This window comes from Rhipicephalus sanguineus, chromosome 6, assembly GCF_013339695.2.
Source record: "Rhipicephalus sanguineus isolate Rsan-2018 chromosome 6, BIME_Rsan_1.4, whole genome shotgun sequence".
NCBI lineage: Eukaryota > Metazoa > Arthropoda > Arachnida > Ixodida > Ixodidae > Rhipicephalus > Rhipicephalus sanguineus.
The window spans coordinates 99,312,937-99,336,939 of NC_051181.1; the positions used below are offsets into that span (position 1 = coordinate 99,312,937).

The following is a 24,003-nucleotide window of genomic DNA, read 5'->3' on the forward strand; positions in this document are numbered from 1 at the left end:
CCTTTAGGACTGCACTGCCGCGCCTCTTGCAAGACTCGGCAGTAGAGAGCATGTTTTCCCGCTCGCACCATTCCTGTCCAGTCGCATCGTTCTTGTTTACATCATTCGTTTCTTTTTATGCGCGAACAACAACTGGTGCAGGGTAGGAGAAGAGTGCACGGCAGCTATCAGCTGTTTATGTGCCCCCAGACGGCGCGCAAATGACCCGGAGGCTAGGCCTCTTCTTCACATGCAATTTGCCTTCATCCAGCGGGACAAGTGAGCGATAACGAAATGCCACCAGCGCACACCGACTTAGGTACACCTTGCAACGTCATTTGGCCTTGCGTAATGTCTCCGACCTCATTTTGAGGACCATTACCTGCTGGACATTGAGAGAATGTGCGACCAACGCTGTCCTGCACACAGTTCGCTCGGGCGTCAGTTGTGACGGCGAGCTTCCTTTACCTGGGACGTCCCACATCCCAGCGAGGCTTCGTAGACGGCAAAGAGAAGACACCCGGAACAACGCCTCGCAAAGAAAGCAACCGAGAGAGATTTCTCTCTGCCTTAAGGTGCGCATATCTATCGTCACATTTTTTTTTATTTTCTCGGCCTGTATTCTAGACAGTTGTGATGCCCCAGCATGGTAGTCGCAATGTCAGGTAAACGCTTTTAACGTAATGTGGACATAATGGGAACACTTCGCCATCCTGACAGAACGTGTTCTGTCATGTTTGGTACAGAGATCGGTTTCTTTTTACGACATCAATACGCTTGCAGTAAAAAAGTGTCCTCCGCTTCATAGCGAATGGATACCTCAGACCACCGATAACACTGTATCATGTTGCACGCGAGAATATGCCGTTTTTATTGGCTAATTGGTGCTGGCTAGATAGACGTGAGAACGGGCAAACCCCTAGTGATAACTGCTGTCGTTTAAGGCCAGTCGTCCATTAACTTTATTTGTAAGTCGCATTTGACAAAATAGAGCTTTCTGATGATGGCCCATTTCGAAAAGAAGACGTGTCCTTATGACGTGAGATGTTCATGCTACAGCAGCATGATAGCTGACATTATACCATGTATATCTCTCAAATGAGGTCATAGTACTGATGGTTCTCTTCTTGCTCTACCTCTCAGCGTTTGTCATTCGAGGAATGGGTTAAAGAAGGTTTTCTCACATGGCCTAAGCCGCAAAAGAATGCTGCGCCCTTTTACAAGTACCGGTAGAAAGCAGCGAAGCAATAGGTTATCATCGATTATTTCCTTACATCGATCGATTATTTCGAGAATGATCATCTGCTCACGCCAGTAAGTAAAGTCCGAGGAGCTCGTCTTTAATGCACGAAGCTCTGAAGAGGCAGCTAAACACATTTGATTGTGGAATACAAGCTGGCTCAAACCTACACTAGGCAAAGCGTAACATCGGCTACAAAGTATGGCTCGAAGCGTTGATCAGCTCTTATCTTCAGCGTAACCTTTGTACAAATAAAGGCAATCCTTGGTTTGAGCGGCGAAGTACAACGTGAACATCTTGCGTTGGCTTGGCAACACTCCTGAAGACAATGGGTTACAGATGGCAACGACTGCTCGTCGCAGTAGTTAAACTAAGAAAACCAAATAATTGCTGCAATCCTTCCGTTACTGCACGATTTGCTCGAGCGTTTAGCTTTAACAGTACGTTACTCATATATTACCTCTTTCTCATGCAAGTAACTGCTAAGTTGTCGCTTTACTCGGCAGCGCCAGGTAAAAGCGCGATCGTCGGACATAAAGATGTATCGCTCCTTTGTTTATTGCTGTGGCCCACGCTGTCCAAAATGCCTAACAGCTGGTCACCACGCTCCTATATGTCAGAACTGTGGCGAATTGGGCCTGTTGGTTGATCATCTTAAACACTTCACAGCGCAGGAAAACCAGACACAAAGGAAACGACACCAGACAACATACGAGCGCTCGTATGTTGTGTGGTGTCGTTTCCTTTGCGCCTGTTTTTCCTGCGCTGCGAAGTGCTTAACCTATATGTCAATGCTTCAAAATTAATGCTTCCCTGAAAATTGCAGCTAGTGCATGTTGGCATTCCCGTAGTCTTTTTTTTTCATCAAACACCCATAGGAACAAAGTGACGCAGCCTTTTAAAACTTGTTCTTTTTCTTTTACTTCTCTTTTTTTCTAGTCGGAGCAGTGCTTAAATAGATTTCGCTGCACTAACCACACAACTTTGCACATTCCTTGTTTTTTTTTTTCAGGCGATCACGCATCAGGGCATAAAGGCGCGAAGTCGGAGAGACCTCAAGCTCACTTGCAGAAGTGTACAAAGTCCACTAATTCTGACAAGAAAATTTTTCGCTGTTCCTAAGCAAAACTGGACTACCCATCCGGACAAAGCTAGTAACCAGCTGTCAACCAGGTGGAAATAGCAGCGAAACATTTCGAGTTTTGTGGCGTCTAAGTACTGCGGAAAACCCACGGATCTTCACTAAAAGCCAAGCTCGACGTGTAACAAATTGCTCTACTAGCAAATTAAAAAAAAAGGAAAGCATTGTATTGAATGACACTGGGCTATCTCACAGGACAAACGTCCGAGCCAAGAAGGAAGAAAAAAACACGTGACTTCAACGTACAAGCGGCAAGTACCCACACAGAACGAGTTGCAAGGAGACCGGCAAAATCGCTCGCGTTTGTAAGGATTTTCGCAGAATCGAGATAATTAAAGCAAACTGAAACATAAGAGAAATTTGTCCATAGACACGACTGAATCAATAAATGTCCACTGCGTGACACTGATGCATGCGAAATAATTTACTGACAATTTGGTGTAACCTGTAACATGATTACGGACGCCAGAATAGCCCAAATCAAATGATCTTGAAACACACACGAAGAACCGGACTTGAAGAATCTAGCTTACAACAGAGAGGTTACGAGACCACGGAAACAAACCCTGCGACGTACGAAAGCTTGCTGCGAGAACGAAGGCATCGAGACGGCATTGACAACGACACTACAATAGGTACCGTAAGGGTCGAGAGAAATCAAAACGAAGGTCACAAGGTACCCATTTTTACTGAAGACCACACCTCACGTACGAACCGGGGAACACACAACAACAGCTGTTCGAACTTATAGACAAAGATGGCGGCCCCTCACTTCGTAGCCCTGGACTACGTAGTCCTCGTGAGTTTCATGGCGCTGTCGGCGGGCATCGGCATCTTCGTAGCGTGGCACGACCGCCGGGCGAAAGTCCAACAAGCACTTCTTAACGGGAAACAGGCAACTCAGCTGGCTTCCCGTGTCTTTGTCGATGATGGCCAGCTATCTGTCTTCCATCGGTATTCTTGGACAGCCGTCGGAAGTGTTCCTGCGTGGTTCGATGCTATGGACGAGCGCCATATCTTCGACCGTGTCCATAACCGTCGCTGCGTTCGTCTTTCTACCCATGTACTACAAGATGGACATCACAAGCATCAACGAGGTTCGTCTTTGTCTTATTTGCATTGGTCTTTTCTTTTTCTTTCTAACGCGAATCATTCTATAGCAAGTAGGTCGAGGTTATGGAGTTTTCAGTCTCCTGTAAAAAAAGCGTCATTTTTAGAGCCATAATTAAGGAAAAGACATTCATGAAGTAATTAACGTTTAAATCTGAGCCAGTTGCTTCATCGCTGAAGGGTACCAGTGGAGAACAAGGGGACAAGGTAAGAAGAAACGGACAGCACATACACCCAAAATGACTCGCAAAATCGCGAAGCGTTCCACATTTTCCCAGCGTCTGTCCTATCCATTTCTTCTCCTGTCCTTGCGTTCTTTCCGCTGGCACCATTCACCTTCATTCATGAAGAAAAGTAGGGCATAAGAACATATCCTGTAAAGCTGTCTGCAAGAAGATATAACTGGTAGATTAAATAATTTTGAAAGTGGAGCTCCATTAGGAAGTCGTTACGGAAGTGAGAAGTAAGATATTCCTGGACCAACACTGACTTTTATGTTCGCTAGCACTCGAAAACGTTCGCTAACTGTTGTCTAAAATTGACTGCCGTTGCCGGTGCATGAGGGCAGGGGTCTCGGCAGCGCGATTCGAGCGCGTGCGTGTGGACGTCATAAAATTCTTGAGTCGTGTTTATTATCACCACATGCAGCAGAATGGCGATAACGTCGTGTGATTTAGCGGGCTTAATTTCACTGCGGCGCAACACACCGTGGCAACAGGGTTCCTCGTCGCCATGGTAGCATTCCTCATAGGTGTCGGCCATTTTTCGCGTTGGAAGACGGGGACACCATGTAGCCTGCATGAAAGCTTCGTGCTTTTTTTTTTTACTGAATGTGTGTCATAGATGGCAAAATTACTTTGAAAAGTACAAACCTAATCACATTTCTAACTGCTTTTCTAGAACTTGCTAAAATGTATTTAAATTAATAATATCTGGGGTTTAACGTCCCAAAACCACGATATAGTTATGAGAAACTCCGTAGTGGAGGGCTCCAGAAATTTCGACCACCAGGGGTTCTTAACGTGCACCTAAGTCTAAGTACACGGGCCTCAAACATTGTGCTACCATCGAAAACGCAGCCGCCGCGGCCGGGATTCGATCCCGCGACCTTCGGGTCAGCAGCCGAGCGCCATAACCACTAGGCCACCGTGGCGGGGCGTATTTAAATTACAAGTTACAGGTGTCCGAAGTTAATGACATTACTATTACTTTCGAAAAGTAGTGACATCACTTTAAAATTACTTCAAGAAAGGTTTCAACGAACGTTATTCAAGGATTCATGTTCGGATCTTGCGCGGTTTTTTGGTGGGCCTGTCTCTTTCGCACGCTTCAGGTTGGGCGCTCACATTAACTTGTCGGTTGTTTTACTTTGCTTTTCTGGTGAATTTTCAATGTCACAAAGGAAGCGGACATGCTACATTTTAGTTAAAAGTAATTGGGAAACTAATGAGTAACTTTCTTGAAATTACTCGCTCGAAGTAATCCATTACATTTCTCATTACAGCAAACAGTAATTTAATTACTATGATTATATTACTAAGTCTGACGTGTCGGGACTACCTCAGTCACACTGCAAAAGGTGGACATCTAACGTCGCTCGTGACTACATCCTACAGCTACTTTTAGTGCGCTGTATAAGCAGCGCTCTGAGTAACGCGTAATTGAATTTTGTATGTAGTCCAAAATGGCAGTTATGTGAGCTCAAATTCATTCTGTAACACGTCAAAAATACTTGCGTGAATTGCATATTACCCCTACTTACATAATGAGCAACGCAAATAAAACACAAGGTACTTGTCATAAGCGATTTTCACCTGCGCACACTATGTCATACTTTCCCGCAGTGCGTCATCTCTGAAAGCGTGGCGCAGCTTCGTGGCAGTAACACTCGTAGTGCCGTGAAGTTGCAGTGCGGGAGCGGTAGTTGCTGAGCTTGCACAAAGAATATGTTTCCGAAGCTTTGAGACTGGCCGCTTTATGCCATGTTTACGTCACCTTTACGCCTGGATTGGAGTGGTGAATTTTCGTGCTTGCCACGTGAGTGAATGAACCGCAATAGCGCAACGCATTCACACTCGCTCCGGCACGATGAAAATGGTTGTATAAGCACCCTAATATGTATAGCTTGTTACGCCTCAAACGGTTTAGCTTGTGCATTAGATACTTACATTTTCAAATATTTCCGTGTATAATGGTGCAGATGTTACGCACGCGTACTTTTTTCTTCTCTCTTTAGTCCGATGGTTGTAATTGTGGTGTGGCATTTGCGCGGAGGCAAGTTATACGGGTTCGAAAGTACGGTACTTCCAATCTAAGTCGGCAAAAAAATGTGCAGCTCACTCAGACTCACTCAAGAAATATATTTTACGCTCAGGACTCACATCGGACTCAGACTCACCAGAATTTTCCTCAACCGGACACACTCGGACTCAGACTCACTAAAATTTTTCTCACCCGGACACACTCGGATCCAAGCTCACCAAAATACTAATCACCCGGACTCACTCAGACTCAGACTCACGGGTCGATCTGAGTCTGAATGAGTCTGAAGGAGTCGACTCATGAGTGAGTCTGCCGACCTATGCTTCCAGTACACCGGTTCTTATCAGTGAAGCGAAGGGAATACTTGGGGAGGGCTCCGCCTCTCCGTATTTGTTGTTGCAAGGAAGTTAGATTTTTCAGACGATTTTTTAGCAAGCGTGCACGGATGCTGGGACAGTGGCATGGTGTCTGATACAGTAAAGGTATTATGTAAGGGCTGAGAGGCAAGCAATAACTGTAAAACAAGATACCCAAAGCGAAAGTTAGAGTTTATATTAATCGGTTATCTGTACTAAAATGCTGTGGTTCTTGCAGAAGCACCAGCTACTTGCGTTCTCTTACTTCTTATTTATGTCAAAGCAGCTTGCCTTTACCAACTGAGCGCACCTAGAGAGTGATAGCGGTGGCCTGTGGCACCCGTTCTCAATATTGCCCTTTCAACAGATATTACGTAACCACCGTAAGTCTTATAAATTGCCCACGAATGTTCAAACCGGAAACGCAACGCACACCTCACTTGACTTACGTGAGCTGAACCGGCGAACTCGCAAAGATAAAAAAAAAATTCGGCAGATCCCACGCCTTGTGGGAATCGGTTTCATGCGAAGCAGTCAGCGAGTACGTCTATGCTGTATTTTATGGCTTTGAGCCAAGCCTTACGAGGTGAATCGACGTGTTTCTGGAAGTACAGTAGCTGGGTGCACATCGTAAGCTTACCAGGCACGTCGACAACACTGGCGTTTAAAGGGTAACTTATGGTCTGACGTAACGTCAGCCCTTACGTTGGAGTACATACGTTAGTATTATCGAAACTAAGTGCACTTTATGGTGCAATCATCTGAATATCATGCGTAACTTTCGTTAATGTATTCCTCCGGGGTCGAGCAATGCTTCAATATAGCTTGCTGAATCATAGCAACACAAATGTAAAGTTTATTAGACTGCCATAAAAGCGGAGCCAACGCTGGAACCACGGACGTTAATCTGATATCACGCCTGTATCGTAGCAGTACATATGTAGTGTTTATTGCTTTCTTGTAAAATTAGATGGCCACCACCACAACCACAATGGACGTTGCGCCGACATTACACCTGCATGGTTTTTCCAAACCAGTTTATAGACCTGGCGTGGCTCTGTGGTAGAATACCTGATTGCCACGCAGAAAGCTTGGGTTCGATTCCATTCGTCGGGTCAACGCTGCCGATGTCGGTTTTTCTTAACGCTCTCGCACTTAAATTAGCAATGTCTGTTTTCGCCGTTCCTGGGTAGATATAAACTGTCAATCACCTCTGGCGCATACCCGTACACCGCGGCCCGTGATAAACGGGTATGTGCCGCACGTGTGTGGAGGAAAGGGTTTGACGACGTACTCGACAGATAGATAGATAGATAGATAGATAGATAGATAGATAGATAGATAGATAGATAGATAGAAACGCTCAAAGTGCCAAAGGTTCGCTAAGACATGCTTCGCATTTAAAACAGTGGCGCTTATAGATAGATAGATAGATAGAAACGCTCAAAGTGCCAAAGGTTCGCTAAGACATGCTTCGCATTTAAAACAGTGGCGCTTATAGTGCTTCAACCGATTAATAACCAACAGCAAATCTCGAACAGTGCATGGTCATTTGAGAAGTGCGATTATTAAACAACGTAAAGCTCACTGCATCGATTTCAAGAATTTTGGCGAAGGTCTGTGACGCAATCAGCAGCTCTGACGGGGTTTACAGGCTATGATTATAATTTAGAAAAGGCGAAGCAAACGTCATATAAAAGGCAATGCTGTTTGTTTCAGTACCTGGAGAAGAGGTTCATGTCAACGGTCATCAGAAATATCGCATCCGTCGTCTTTATAATGTCAACGGTAAGTAAATCTTGCTTTCCCGTTATATGCAGCTTTTCGAGAAAACAAATCATTCTATTTTGTCGTGAGCTGTGTTGCAGTTTGCTGATAATTTATGTTCCCATTCCAATTTTTCGACTTCGTTATTTGTTAAGTTGAAATACGTAAGGATGGTCCCTACAGGCCTATACATGCTGCAGCTAGGAACTACGCCGGATATAGTACTCCCATTGTCAGGGTCACCCTTGATGAATTTTTTAACATACCCTATGGCAGTGGATGTCAAATGGAGGTCCGCAAAACCCACCCTCAAAAAAAAAAAAAAAAAGAAACACGTTTTTGGAGGCCCACTATGTCCCGTGAAAGCGGTCCCTTTTGATTTTTTGGTATGCTTCACCGCATAACAACTAAGCATTGTGGCGGATCTGACTTATCTTTCCCCTTCTACATGGGATGGTTGTAAAGTAAAGCTTTGGTTGCAGTTTGCTGCGACATATGCGCACGAGCCTGGTTTTTCCACGCTTGCATATTTGAAGAGCAATCATAGCTAGAAGCGGATTCAATGCTGCACAATTTCATGACAATCTACTGAGATCAAACTGGCGTGGAACATTATTTCAATCATTCTTTGCCAGGGAGAAATAAAAGGCGCCTAGTTCACGCTGCATGTTGTGTTAATTTATGACCCCCCCCCCCCTTTTTTTTTTCTTCTCTCACTGGTCTTGTCACTTCCCCCGGTTCACGAGGGGTCCTCGAAAGATCCATGTCTGAGAACCACTGCCCCAGGAATAAGGCCGAATAACTGGGCTATCAGTCAGTACTAGTACCTGATCAGCATGGGTAACATCGGCCGTAATGGTTTTCGGACTTAACTTTCAACCAGTTGCAGCGGTGGCTGTGACGCAGCTAGAAAGAAAGCAATGAGATACTGCTCCCTTGCCGCTTGCGGAGCAAATAACATGAATTTGAATGAGAGTTCTTAGGGGTGTGCATGCGCCCATGGTACCCGGGAGTCAACAGCGACTCGACGGTAATTCTCCAGGTACATAAAGCTGTCAATGTGAGACAAAAAAAAAACTATCAATATTTCCCATAATCTCTTTCCGTTGTTTATACGTTAATGTTTGACGAGCGAGACCAACCTCATGCCTATACGGGACGATTGTACAAAACTCGTAACTTGATTTTGCAGCTTCTTTACATGGGTGTTGTGCTCTATGGCCCCGCACTAGCTCTTGGGTCAGGTAAGATTCACGCGTACATTTTTCTTATCTTATAACAGCGTACGCGCACACACAAACACACAAACACACACACACACACACACAGAAACAAGCACGCGCACACACACGGCGTGTGTGTTCTTCGCTAGTACTTGTCTGTTGCGTTGTTCTTATATTTTCTAATGTGTCGTACAGTTTGAAGCAACGATAGTTTTCGGGTCTTTTGTGTTAAACTACCTAAGTCCCTAACTTTCGACGTAGGCTTTCCGGAAAAACATTTATGTGGCCGCGGTTCCTTCAGTAAAAAAGTTTCAACCTTAGCGCTGTTTGGCAGGACGAAGCTTCGTCAAATTTGTTAATTTATATGTCGCATTGTTTGTTTGTTTGTTTATTCTTGCTAATCTCCCTGTGACTAAGCTGTTCTGTCCCCTTCCCCCTACGAATTTTTGTGCGAGGTAAATACCGATTGATTGATTGATTGATTGATTGATTGATTGATTGATTGATTGATTGATTGATTGATTGATTGATTGATTGATTGATTGATTGATTGATTGATTGATTGATTGATTGATTGATTGACTTCTTGCTTGCTACACTTCTTGCTTCGTCATGCAAATGGACTGTCAAAGTCATAGGTTATTTGTCTTCTGTCTCTGTTTGCCATCTTGATTCTATGCCACTGCGTGATTCATTTTATAAGAACAACCTTAATAATCTCTCTCCGGGTTTACTAGAAAGTTCTAGAATGTTCGGACAGCTGATCGGAGACGGTGTTAGTCATAATATCATTAGCTGCGCTCGTTCTATAACAAAACTTTTGAGATAAATAATCGACCTCTCTGCGATGGTGCGCCACTTGCAAACACTCTTGCATCTTATTTAGGCAGCATGATAATGCTTGCGAATCCAAATGCACCACATCGTTTATCTTACAGTGACCGGCATACCGGTGTGGTCATCGATCCTTCTGAATGGCGTCGTGTGCACCTTCTACACCGCCATAGTAAGTGCTGGCGACCACCTTGATACTTTCTGGAACCTATTTATTACACACAAAAGCGCACAGTGACTCTGCGCACATTTCAAAGAGCTTCTGTTATTCAGAACAAGAGTAGAGTTTCGTTAATGCTGAAAGCTATTACTCTAGTTACATTGCTCACGTACTTTTTATTTGAGCTTGTAAAATCAAGTATAAGTAATTCGGCCTTACGCCCTTTTTTTTTCACGTATTCTCACTCCGTGATTTCTCTGCCCAAACAGAGCATTTATCGACAAAACGCTGTCAATAATAATAATAATAATAATAATAATAATAATAATAATAATAATAATAATAATAAATAAACTGTCCAAAGCAACTTGGCCGTCAACGTGCTTCTAGGAATACTGTCACTGTACTGGGCCTTCATTCTGCAGGTCTTCAATCATGCAAATTATTTGCATGCTTGAACTTCCTGATGCTATTATATATATATATATATATATATATATATATATATAATATATATAATATATATATATATATATATATATATATATATATATAATATATATATATAATAATAATATATATATATATATAATATATATATATATATATGTATATATATAGATATATATATATATATATATATATATATATATATTATATATATATATATATATATATATATATATATTATATATATTCTAATATATATATATATATATATATATATATATATATGAGCATGATCAGCGCGACGTGTCGAGGGCTGCGTATATTAGAACAGTAGAAATCGGTAGAGGTCAATTGGAATGCTCTTCCCATAAATCAAGTCACGAAGTCACCGTGAAGATCGCTGTGAGTTGATTTGCTGGGCGGAATGTGCTACGAGTCATCTTACTGCACGAGGTGCTTGAGTGCGATGGGGTTACGAATGAAACTACGCATCCGAAAATCACAGAAGGATACTTGAATGCAATCTATGCAGTTCGCATTATATAAAAATAAAATGACAAGAATATGTGGCAATGCCTGTAGTTAACACGAGGCCGTACAAGAACCGCGCAACACGCAGGGTGGCATCAAAGCTGTCATCTGGACGGACGTGGTTCAAATGGTGCTCATGTTCGCCGGCTACATCATGGTCATCGCCTCGGTGAGTTGGCGTCAATGTTTGACGTGATGTTTTCGTGGAACTCCAATGCGTTTGGCATTCGGAGTTATTAGTAGTATAGTCACCACAGTTGCTCTTTCCTTTACGTGCAGTAAGAGGGCCGCATGATATAAGAAATTCTCGCGAAATTCCGTCCATTTCTCAAGATCAGCATAGCTTCTTAGATGTGACCGATTCTGTCCAAATCGCCGGCGCTGATTCGCCCGAGCCGGAGGAGTGACAAAATTGGTTAAAATAAACGACAGAAAATGCCACTTTCTCAGTGCAAATTATGTGCATAATCCTCGTGTAATTAACACTGAATCAGTGATGCCCGCTCTTGATTGTTGAGATTTTTTTTCCGTATGGCTTGAACGCGTTGAAATATGAATTCGGGGATAAAATGGGAAAAACAAAACTGACAATGAGAGACGTGAGTTGGGCTAGTTGGTGCGTGTTAACTGCAGACATGACTGAATAGCGCAAAACCAAAGACAAGGTAGAGACGACAAACAGGACGGAGCGCCTGTCCGTCCTGTTTGTCGTCTCTACCTTGTCTGTGGTTTTTTGCGCTATTCAGTCATGCCTGCAGTTAACTGACAATGACTTTCAATTGGAGGCGCCGCCTGCAAGAAACTCATACATAACGTATGGCCAAAACAACGACTGCTGGAAAGAGGTACAGATTAAATGTAAATAAGAGAGAGAAAAGAAAACTCCGAGGATGCTTGAGCTTCGCTTTCGAGTCTAGAACGCGATAGCGTAATCGGAGCGTGTTCGTATCGCTTTCCCATCGCTAGCCTGGCTTCGCTTCTCGGTCGACACCTAAACCGTGCCGCGAGGAAAGCCAAAGTGCGGACACCCTCCTGGTCCAATATCCATGCATGCAGCGCGACGAAACACGACCACACGTAGGGCCGATGCCGTTTAAAAGTGCGTCCGCGGGCCCTTTGCACCTCTCGCGGGTGTTATTAAGCCGCTGAAGAACCTCCGAGATGTGCGTACCACCAACGCTAAATGGCGTATATAAATAGCTCGCCGTAAGTATATATGCTAGTAGGCGTGCGCACGGGGGGCAGGGGGAGGGCCGCCCCCCTAGTCACCGAAGTGGTGGAGGGCGCAAAATCTGCGCCATACATTGATTAGTATGGAAGGGGGGGGGGGGCTGCGATGAACCTTCGCCACCCCTGATAGGGAATCCTGCCCACGCCTATGTATATGCTAGAGTACGTATGCGGGGTGGCCGAGCGGCTAAACGCATCGCGTCGCAGGTTCGAATCCCCGGTCCCACTCGAGCCGAAGTTTTTTTTATTGTTTGCTTATCTGTATCCACCTCGAACTTTCACTCACGGACAACGCTGATTTTTCGCTCACAACCAAAGACGCCGCCGCCGACCCCGACACCAACATCGGAATTTCTGTGAAACGAGCTCTTGAACGCTATCGCGTTAAAAGGAGAGGTGAGGAGGTTAACCAGACGCAATCCCAGTTCGCTACCTCGCGCTGCAATAAATGGACAGACGTGTGAAAAGGTCGATAGAATGGAAGAGCGAGAGACAGCGCTAATCCCGCTCACAGTCGTCTACGGGCGGTTGCAGAGAGCCGTCAAAGCCTTCGCTGTCTTCCGTGCCATTGATGCACATGGCCACGGTCCAAGAATCTTGGCCGCTGAAGAAGGTCTCGGGTTCAGACGGCTTAGTCCTATCCGGAGCGCGTATCGCTGAGTGTCATAACGAGCGCAAACGCACGCGACGTGTTCTAAGGCCTATTCGGTCCTTCAAGATTTGCACGTAGATCTGTCCACCATTTCTATGCGAAGCGAGTGCCTCCTATATCTTCGCAGGCAGCATAATATAGCGGCAAAGCTTGTGGTCGTAGTCCCAGCTTCAAAGAATGATCGAGTTCCTCAAATTAAAATAGACTCATTTCATCTAAGCGTTTTCACTGTTGCCCGCATGGTACGAGTAAAATTAGAAGTTTTGGTATTGCTTTAATTGATCGTCTTCATAGTTAACCTCATTGCACTCCTGTACTTCACTTCTTTTTTTCTATTGTGACACCGTCCATATGAAAAGAGCCAGTGAATGTCCTTAAATTCTTTTATTGTTCAGTCTCTCTTTCGTTTCCCTTTAATTTTAGATCAACACAATTTGCTACTGTCAAAATGTCAGCTCCCATCCACGCACCCACAACAGGAGGTGGTGTGGAGAACTAATATAGGCAACTCTTATGTTAGCGGACGTTTCTACAGCTATACACTGAATATAATAATTACGATGTGCTGGGAAAACAGGATGCGATACTTTCTCGGACTTTTGACATTCATATGCGTTGTTTCATTCACAGGGTTTGAAGCATTTGGGAGGATTTGGAAATATGTGGCAGATCGCCAGCGACGGAGGCCGAGTCATATACACCAAGTAAGATCATAAGGTGCAATGTCGCAGAATATCTACATCGCCCCCTCACCCCTCCCTCCTCCCCCCGCACGCACGCACACAGACACACACACGCACACACACGCACGCACTCACGCAGCAGTTTGCAGATATTGCCACATACATGTGTACACAAACGCATGGCGCACACGCGTGACACCGCATAAGGTTGACTCAATATGCGAATATGAGTTGTCGTGACTGGCTGCTCTATGTGCCCGGTGGCAAATTCAATTCCACCGTCCACACCACGAACAACCGTGTGTGAAACACTTTGCGTGAAAAAACAAAGAGAGAAAGCCAGATACATTGAAATACTCGTGGTGCAGCGCTTGTGCTGTCAGACAAAAGCACCACTGATTTCCAGAGTCTGGGCAGACTCGTTTCTCAAATATCCCTTCGTTTATTATGCCAGCGTCACGTATAATCGGCCACTTCCACTTCATAAATGCGATAGCATGTGTTAGCGTAACCTCCTCACCCCTTCCTTGATATCTGTAAAAGATCACGTTGAATGGTGACCGGCATCTTGTCTGCCGTCCGTATTTTGTCGCATACTGCCAGGACTGATTAGTACTGGCTAATGTGGTTTAGTAATTACTTATGTTGGCTAATTGTTGGCAGATGCAAGCTAATGCTGGCTTACTATTCGCTAATGTGGGATAATGTTACCATATCTCGGCAGAATGATGGTCATTGTTGCTCAGCGCTTGCTGTCTGCTGTTTTAACAGCAGCATTGTCTTCACTGAACCGCTAATTCAATGATGCGGTCTCATATACATAGACAACGACCTGTGTTTATTCTGCCTCAATATTTCTCTCAGCTTCAGCACGAGCATGTACGACACATACACCACGTGGAACGTGCTGTTCGGCTACACCGTCATCTGGATGGTCACCTACTGCGCCAGCCAGACGCAGGTGCAGCGCTACTCCAGCATGAAGTCGCTCGAGAGGGCGCGCAGGTTGGTAGCCCCTCACCCGTGCTTCTGTGTGCTTCGTTTCACCTAGGCACTCGGTCAGTCATGTGTTATGGAAAAACTTGCGACCGTTGATGGTAACGTCGACGAAAGATTAAGTCGCGAACAGTATCCAGCAAAGCGGTCAATCTTGAACGATCTGCACCATTCAATTGATCGTTTTCATCGATTACACCTGTTCTATTAATCTCTTTTCGTACAAAAGTATCGCGAAAATTTTGAAATTGTATACCCAATGAGGCGTATGAGCAGCGACTTTGCTACTGCGGTGAGTGAGAGTGGTTGTCAACAGTACCTCCTAGTGCACAGAGATTGTCTATAGACTCGCTCCGCGGCATCCCTCACATGACTTTCGTCGCATTTTGTTCTCGGAGGTCGCAGAGGTGCGGACGCCCGCTCCGCAAGCTGTCTTAAATGTCCCAACTCCTCTCACTGCTATTCTTTTTTATTGCGATAACAATTATATGGACACTTTCGACAGGTTTTTGCCGTCGCCGTCATTTTCCGTATAAAGTCCAAATTGATCGCATCGCCACCCGCATCGTATGTTCTACCCGCGAGTAAAAGCTCGCGAGCGCTGGTGGCCAACGCGGCTGAAGCAGATATGAAACGAGTGGGCCGTCTCCGTCGCACGGAGAGCGCATGTGATAAGATCACCCCGCGTGCGAGGCCTGCCATCGATTGCTCCTGAAGCAGAAAGTAAACCACCTGCCCGTCTTTCATAAGGAGCATGAAGGGACGCCAGGGGAGGTAGGGGGAAAGGATGTATCGCTCGAAGGGCGTTGGCGCACGCGCGATATATTGACAGCCATCAGGAAAGGGCTCGTAAACTTGCTATGCTCTTAACGCTTACTTCGAGTATAGAGAACTGACAGCACGAAAACCGCCTCGGTCCCTGGACCAGCCGTATTGACTAAAACGAGCGTTTTGTTGAGTTACGCGATATCGGATCCAAAAGAGTTAGCTGCCAGCCTTACTTCGTGTGTCATTACAATTTGTTGATATCGCATTCATTGCTTCGCATTCATTGCTCTTAAGTGAAATTGATTTTTTTCGACCCGATTTTCGATTACGCTTAGCCGTCTTCTATTATGGGCTGCAGAAATTATCGCCTCTTTCTGTTTGAGAGTTCTGATGCAATCTTTGAGCGTGTTGAAGTTGTCTCTGCGATTTCGGCGTGAGCTCCACCTAGCGACGGGGCGCGTTGCGTTGTCTCCGTTGCTACAGCAGCTCTATCTGGTGACTATAGCAGAATCACTCTAGGATGACTGAAATATAGACCGCCGCTCCCGCTAGTTGTGGATATTGCTTGCGATCAGTGCACATATCGCGGGATCGAATCCCGGACACGGCGGCCGCATTTTCGATGGAGGCGAAAATGCTTGATGCCTGTGTACTTAGATTTAGGTGCAGGTTAAAGAACACCAGATGGGCAAAATTTCCGGAGCCATCCACTACGGCGTCTCTCATAATCAAATCGTGGTTTTGGGACGTTAATCCCCAGGAATTGTTATGTTAATATTTCGCACCGAAAGTACTCCTCCTCGCGACGCGCGCTCTACGCCGGATGCGCCATGTTTTCTTAGTTCGTAGCTTAAATGTATTTTTCAAACTTAATAAAATGATTGATTACACTCGAATAAGTAAACTTTATTTTTACTCATTTAATCAGCATTCGTCCGTGCTAATGTTGATGTGTAGCCCACTGCGACTCAGCCTTGCCGCGAGCTTGGCATAGGGTCCCGGAAGAGTAGATGCGGGACCCACAAAAAGGGCGAGGGCCTGACTCCGCTTTCTTCCACTTGCCGAACTTCACCAATGCTTATTTGCGACAGTGCGACAGCTACTAGAAAAAAGAGCTCTTGGTACCCTTGGGGGAGGCGGTGGGAGATAGCCGTACGCGCGCTGTCGAAGCGCGCAATGAACGTGTTGTCGCCCGGAAGGCGAACCAACGCGAAGGCTGTCAGGGGTATGTCTTTGTACTCCGCGACGGTCACAGCCTCGTACGTCCTACATCTTTCTTCAAGTTCTTCAAACTGTCCCACCAACTCGGCTGTATTGTCGTTGCGATCTGCGCGACAACCGTGGATATGCTGCGCCGAGTCGAAGTCGTGCCTCTTTGTGCGGATCGCATTAGACCTGTCCATTGGAGGTCGCTCCAGCTGCAGGGTCACGTACACCGCCTCGGAGACCGCGTTCTCGTGCACGGCGACGTCGCAGCGATCGCCGGGAAAGTCCAGTCGTCGGCGTAGCTGGGACGCAGTCGGAGGACGCAGGCCGGAATCTAAGCGGAAGATCCGCAATGGCCGCTCCTTGCAATTCGCCGATTGCTCGCTCTGGGGAGCCGTCGGCATGCTAAGGCAGCGAGGGCGGCACGCCGGTCCGTAGTTTCATCCACCGCGTTGAGCGACGTCCGGTGAAAGCTTCTCGAGTCACTCGTTCACACCTTCAGCACGAACACCAGGATAGGGTCCTCCTGCTGCAGGCGAACTCTCCAGACGCAAGCTGTAGACGAACAATGATGATGATGATGATGATGATGATGATGCTCATCTGTGGTGCCTGTCCTTCTCCTTCGTCTTCTTCTTGTTCCTCATTAGCAGTGAATACCTACTACGAAGTGGCACCAACCCCGAAGTGGGTTGCGCCAAGTGTCTAAGGAACAACAACAACCTACTACGAGGGAATAATTTGCCAATCAATTTTCACGGATATGACGATGAACGGTTAACCGACGAAAAGTTTACCGGAGAACAATTAGTCGTCAACGATATTCACCTTTTATTCGTTCGACTTAATCGATTTAGGCTCCTTGATTAATCACTTTCCAGACACCAGTGGAGCGAAAATTTTAGAATCACATACAGAATGCGCAGCATGTATGTGATTTCTTCTTTTGTTGTTCTTTTTCAATCTCTCCCCATTTTGCTTGTTGTTGCTGCTGCCGGCTTCTGCTGCTGCTGCTGCTGCTGCCTATCTGAATAGGTCACACATAAAAAAGCTCGCAGTAGATTCAACGAGATCATACCGAACTTCCGTTACGCCTCTTTCAGCCCCCAATTACTCCCGGTATTCACATCTGGTATCATAATTTCAATTCTGCTTTCCGCTTCTGGTCTGCATTTAACTCATTTCTGATCTACACTTCATTTTCGGTTATATCCTATAGCTAAGGAAAGCTTCCGAGACGAGTTCGGTCAGAAATTATAGGCAAAACGTTGGGAATATCTTACCCCGTAAAAGGAAGTAGGGGAAGAGGCACAGGAAGAATGTGACACCGACTGCATCTGAACGTTGGGTTCAATACGAAGATGCGAAAGCGCTTTGTTGTATGTCAATTCTAATAAGGTCGTTGCATCTGCTGTATACAGTGCTTAAACCGCTACACATGAACCATAGCCTACGTTTAAGTCACGGTTATTGTTACACCGTGGTTGAAGTGCTGTCTTATAGAGTCAAGAATAGAAAGCTTCCTTTTTTTAGAGCGATAGCTGTACTCCTCTAGCTACAAACCCAGCAAACGCCTGGTTCCACAAATCCGACGTTTCCCCAAGGTCAACGGCGGCCGAAGAGCTTCAGAGAAACGCTAATTCAGGGCGTTCGCGAAAACGAACAGCGGCCCAAGCGTGGCCTCCGCCATCGGCACCGGCTGTGCGCCGCTGTCGGTGCCGATCACGGAGGCCACGACCCAAGGCTAGTCTTTCGTGCCACCACCGCCAGAAGCGCTGGCTGCATCCAAGTTCACTGCGCGTTCGCGCCGAGAGCGCCGACGGCGTCTAGGGGCACCTGTGCGTCGTCTTGTGATACAAAATACCGACTCACTTGTCGCGACGTGTAGTTGAAGCGTGTAGACTCCTCGTCATCCTTCCCTAAATCACGGCATGTTTAAATATCTGTGAATCAATGATCTTGTCTTTTCGCAAAGTAAGCACGAACGAGTTATAACTCGACAAACTAACTTGATTTAACCGCGTTCAACCACGCCAATGTTTCTTTTTTTTGGAATGTTTGCGCTGAGTGTAAGCACGGCTGACGCACTCACGTTGAGTGTGTGTTTGCATGTTTTCCTATAGAGCCCTGCTTCTCAATATCCCTGGCGTTGCTGCAAACCTGCTCCTGTCCGTGCTGTCTGGACTTACCATCTACGCAGTGTACGGTGACTGCGACCCTAGGCTCACCGGAGACATCAGCAAGGCGGATCAGGTCACGCTCAGTTTGGTTTCCCTCTCACGTTCTCCTAAACGATAAATTAACGTTCGATGATTTTAGCAAAATCATTCTACTCTAAATAAAGTGCTGCTATACATCTGGGTCAATACTGCACTCGTTTACCTTAAAGTAGCCCGCGCGTGTCAATCGTTCATGGCGCGTTCGAAGAAAGAGAAGTTGGTCATTGCAGAAAAGTTGCTGGAAGGCTATGTCAGCCATGCGCCGCACCCACAAAGAATGGTTCTGGCCCTGGTACGTTGAAGCAGCACGCCTTTCGAGGGTATCGTCCGGCATTGTTAGGTACTAGCGAATAACACAGAATGCAATATAATAACGATTTAGTCGACATAATCTGCAAGAATCAGTCCTAGCAGGAAGATCAAACTGTTTTTTGTTAGTGTCGAGGTGGAGTAGCACGAGTCAGATGTTTTAATTAGGTTTTAGTGGTAGAAAGCAATTGTAGAAATTGCATAATACGCATAGTGTGCACAATCGGACTGCAGCATCGGTGAGTTGAGAAGAACAGCATCCAAAAAAGGTTTAAAGAGCTTTCAAAGTCGAAGAATATATGTTCTCAATACGTCAAGGGTGATATTGCACTCCGCGTACACAATTTTGTCTGTTACGGCTATAATCGAACGTATAAAAGCCACCTACCTGTAGTTTCACATGTTGAGTGTTTTCAGCGCGATACAAACGAGTCTACCTGTAATCTTTTGCATTTATCATCTGTTGACGTCATCGGCGTGTGGTCCACGTGGTTATAGGTTGTGCTTTAAAAATATGTGTTTCTGTGCTGATAAAGTTAGTTGTGATAACAGCGCCGGTGTTCGTGTCCCTTCTTTACCTCTGTCCTCGTTTGTATCGTGCTGAAACCGCTCAACGTGTTTAACTTCATCGAACTCGCCCAATATCAGTTCTTCTGCGTGGTTTCTGTAGTCGCTCTCGTAGTAAGACCCAATCGGCTCTCAGCACATTCGAAGTATTCCCGGCAATCCCAGAAGCTATATTGCCGTCCCGTCGTGCTATAAAGAGGAGGGGCTTCTGGCGCGCATGCGTTTAACACTTAACATGTTGATCCTGAATTTAAAGTTACCATGATAAGCATGAGTAGGATTCACTCTATCCACAAGGAACGGCGAAAGGCAAGCAATAAAGCGTTATTTCGAATCTTCGTCTCACCATTAGCTGATGCCGTACGCTGTGCAAGATCTGCTACGAGGTTATCCCGGCCTCAGCGGTCTCCTCGTGTCCGCGGTCCTCAGTGGCTCCCTCAGGTGAGCGCCCGCAGTATCTGAATAGGCGTGCATTCGCACTGAATTGACTGTTTCGATGTAACAAAGATCATATCAATACCGTACTCAAATTTAGCCCGAGATACGAAACATCCTGCTTGGATATCGTAGCATTTAAGCAGAATCACGAGTTGGCCTAATTGGTGGATGTTTATCGTGAAATAACTTACAACGCACCATAGTTAGAAAACGGACAGAAGAAGCACCTGAGTCCTTGTCTTCTTCTGTTCGTTTTCTAACCTTGTCATGCTGTAAGTTATTCCACTCTTTCAGAACCTAATTTATGCTTTGGCATGTACTAAGCTATTGTAATCCGGAAATTATTGATCTATGTATTGTTGCCAATATCTTAGCATGCTGTTTTATAACGTTTGATTTACAGCTAGAAGCTTCTTCATGGTTTATCTTATGCCCTCCTTTCTCATAAAAGGTCGCTGTGCACTGCTCAAGCTAGCGACCTTTTCTTCTCATTGCGTTTGTCCATCTGTCTATGTTTGCAAATATGAGGACACCTAATATCACCAAGCAAATTGTATAAGAAGGCATCTGGTAAGCGCGTTTCACACAAGTCAGAGCGCAGAAACACAGACGCATGGATGCGTTTGTACAATCCAAACATGCGTTATCTGACTGATGACAGTATTGTTGCGATAAGTACAAAGATGTGCCTCTGCGTCCATCCAGTTTTTCAATGAGCCGCTCGGGAACACTTGGCTCGGGAAGACTTCTCTCAGTGTTCAAGTTTGGGCTGTCGATCTTTACATTGTAAACGCAATTCCACATCATCGGCCCCTTCTGAAGAGAAACGCAAAGTGCGTATGAAAGGATCGGGCACTGGCTGGTCCTTCGGCTTAGTCGCAAGAACAGTAAAGGGCCAAAACGAACACTACGTAGCACTCAGAAGTATCAGTTTTAGCTACGTACGAAAGTTCGGCAGCAGGTTGCGCTCTGTAACACTTGAAGACGAAAGCGTGCTGCCCACTTAGTCATGCATTACACTGTACAATTGGGGAACAGGCTTCTGCAAGACGTAGAGAGAGCTGCAAGTGCGAGACACGCCAGTCAACTGCATCCTTTGCTAGCTTTTATGTCTTTCATTTCTTGATTTAATACGCCACTTTATCACCATTTCCTTGCGTATATCTTTAACACGTTTGCGAAAAACAAGTATATTCGAAGTCTGTTTACATGCTAGTCCCGTTCTACTGTGCGGTCGTCCTTTCATGCCTTAACTGCGGGCGCCAAGAACATAACATTCGCTACGTCATAAAAAATAGCCTTACTTCAAGCGACATTGCAGGGTTGGAATTTCACTGTCCTTGTTTCGAAAATCTGTCTCTTAGCACTCTTTCTCCGGCTACAACGCCCTGGCAGCGGTGACTTGGGACGACTTCGTCGGCCTCGGGTCAGCATCAGCGAAGGCGCCGCGCTCAGGCTGACCAGCTAATGGGTGAGCTTCTGCAACAAACACTTGGCAATTTTTTTATTGTTTTTTTACTGCTCAGTCAACCTTATCGATGCTTGAATATTGCAGCTGCAGGCTATGCCTTCTCTCCATGTCAATTCCTTTCTCGCTGGTTCCATGGAATCTATTATTCACGTGAGTCACCTTTGAACCACTTTTAAAGCGAAACCTTCTATGAGGTTCGTAGTAAAGGTTTCTATGAGGTTTAGAAGGTTCGTAGAAAACCTTCTAAATGATCGTAGGTGGACACTCCCCGATTTTGTCCACCGCGGTTGCTACAGCAGCTTTTGAAGCTTGCAATAGTTAACACGCGAGAACACACTTCCATAATAATTGTGTATGCATATACTATACATTTGCCTAGTTATTATTTTTATTATTGTTGTTGTCGCTGTTGAGTTGTTGTGTATTATTATATATCAAGCAGTTAAATATCATAATGGTGAAGACGCACCTAATATCCTCACTGCAACGTGTATCATTAGTCAAGCGTATGATTCATTTATGGTAGCCATCCATTCTTTCCCGTCATTTTCATTCTTTAGCTCGGTCTCTCGGCGAGTCGCGTGACTTCATCCCAGAGACAGTTAAACAGTGAACTTGGCCGATCTGGGAGACTTGCCAAGCTTGATGACGCGGGTTTGATTCCCCAGCCACTGCGACCACATTTAGTTGAGGAGCGAAACGCATTAGCTTTCAGTACGTGTTCAAGAAACCCCGGGAGTTAAAAAATAATCAGATCCCCACTACGGCTGCCTCAATCAATCGTAGTATTGGCCCGTGAAACCTTAGAAACTGTTATATCTTGGGCACGATATCAAAAGTGGGCCAATCCAAAAAGCAGTGCGCCAAAAAAAAAGAAAAAAGAAAGAAAAGAAGCTGAACTATGTCTTGGAGACAGCGCAATAAAAAGCTTCCCAAAGGGAGTGCCATCCGCGGTTACATAGGTCACGTGAACCTCGTGGGTGGCGCTCTTCCGCGTCTTGCAGACATATAAGCTGATACGTAACATGTATGCTGCAGAAACGTGGTGCAGTGGGTGAAACAGCGTTGTAGCATTTAACTAACGCTTCATACATATCTCTAGCCAAGAAAGAAGCAGCTCGCCGAAGTCATGCATAGTCCTGCTGTTCCATATTGATTCACATACATGCACAATATGTATTCTGTTTCTGGCAGGTGAACGGGAAGGCAAACAATTAACAAGAGCTTCTAAGTGGTAACCAATTCGATGGAAGAAGCCTACACGGACGCCGCCACGAGTGTCGATTCAATGTTAGCGCACAGTAGAGCTTAGCTTCACGCTCGGCTCCCTCCCCTTACCTACTTCCGCAAATAGTCCTCGGGCTATCACTAGAACGTACCATTCTTATTATCTTAATGCCACCAATAAACCGCCCGATTGGCCAGCCTATGAAATTCAGGCTTGCCGATCTGCGTAAGCCGAGTGTGCATTACGGCATAAACTAAATGAACCGTCTCGAGTACAAGCATTCCTCGCGTTTCAATAATCTCACTCACTGGCCTCTTCATCAGGGACGCAAGAACTGGGAAAAGCTTGTGCTCAAATGTTCTGTTTGTTTCCTCGAGTATAAGCATCCACTCCGCTTTGACAGCCGCAACAATAAAAAAAACATATGGCAGCTTCACTACTGTGAAACCTGAGGAAGTGCGTAGCACGGCGCACCCAGCGGATTCCCGTTCGTAGAGTTCCCACGTGCTCCGTTTACCAAAGAGTCGATGACGCCAGTGTTTGAGGTACGCATGTAGGGTTTCACCGTACGAAGTAGAAGCTTGTTAGGGAGATTCGCGACACTTGCGCTAACTTTTCGTGCGATTTAGCGACTTCCTGCTTGTTACAGCATTGAGATACACGTCGTCGGCAAGCGAGTTCCGTCTGGTTGTTTCTCCCTTAGGGGTAGCAACGCAGCCACGCAGCGCTCGCAAGCACGGGGGAGGGCCATTCGCTTGCTCGGCGAGGAGGTGGCGCCCTCTGTTGCGCCCCGTCGGAGTCAGTTGATGTTTCCGAAACTTCTAGCGACTTTAAAGGAACCCTGACACCAAAATTGAAAACTGGAGATGTTTGTGTTGTTTGACTTTACTGTATACGGGGGCACATCTGACCGATATTAGTGACGAACGTCGCCTTTAAGATATCTTAATTTGGTTTTAAAGTAAGCGTGAGTGCTCATTTGAGGTGGCTGCACCTTACGACATCCTGGTGTGACGTGGATAGAGGCCCGCGTGAGTTCACGAGTAAAGCAATATTGTGGACGTCACAGAAGGTTTGCGGGGCGCACATGCACAATACGACGACTGGCACCCGGCGAGGCCTATTGTTCCGCACCCCTCTGGCTCTGTTGTCGGGCTGCTCTCGAGTAGTTTTCGGCAGGGGA

The 24,003-nt window shown here is 45.7% G+C and overlaps 1 protein-coding gene, 1 non-coding gene and 1 pseudogene across 4 annotated transcripts in view; 2 read left to right on the forward strand and 1 right to left on the reverse strand.

The window, feature by feature from the left end:
* LOC119396011 (sodium-coupled monocarboxylate transporter 2) overlaps positions 1-24,003 on the forward strand; it is a 293,281-nt gene that overhangs the window by 158,938 nt on the left and 110,340 nt on the right. The window lies entirely within an intron of this gene.
* Positions 3,115-20,140, forward strand: LOC119397431 (sodium-coupled monocarboxylate transporter 1-like; annotated as a pseudogene).
* Trnas-gcu (transfer RNA serine (anticodon GCU)) lies at positions 4,551-4,623 on the reverse strand. Its single transcript has one exon. It is a non-coding gene; the product is annotated as a tRNA-Ser (tRNA).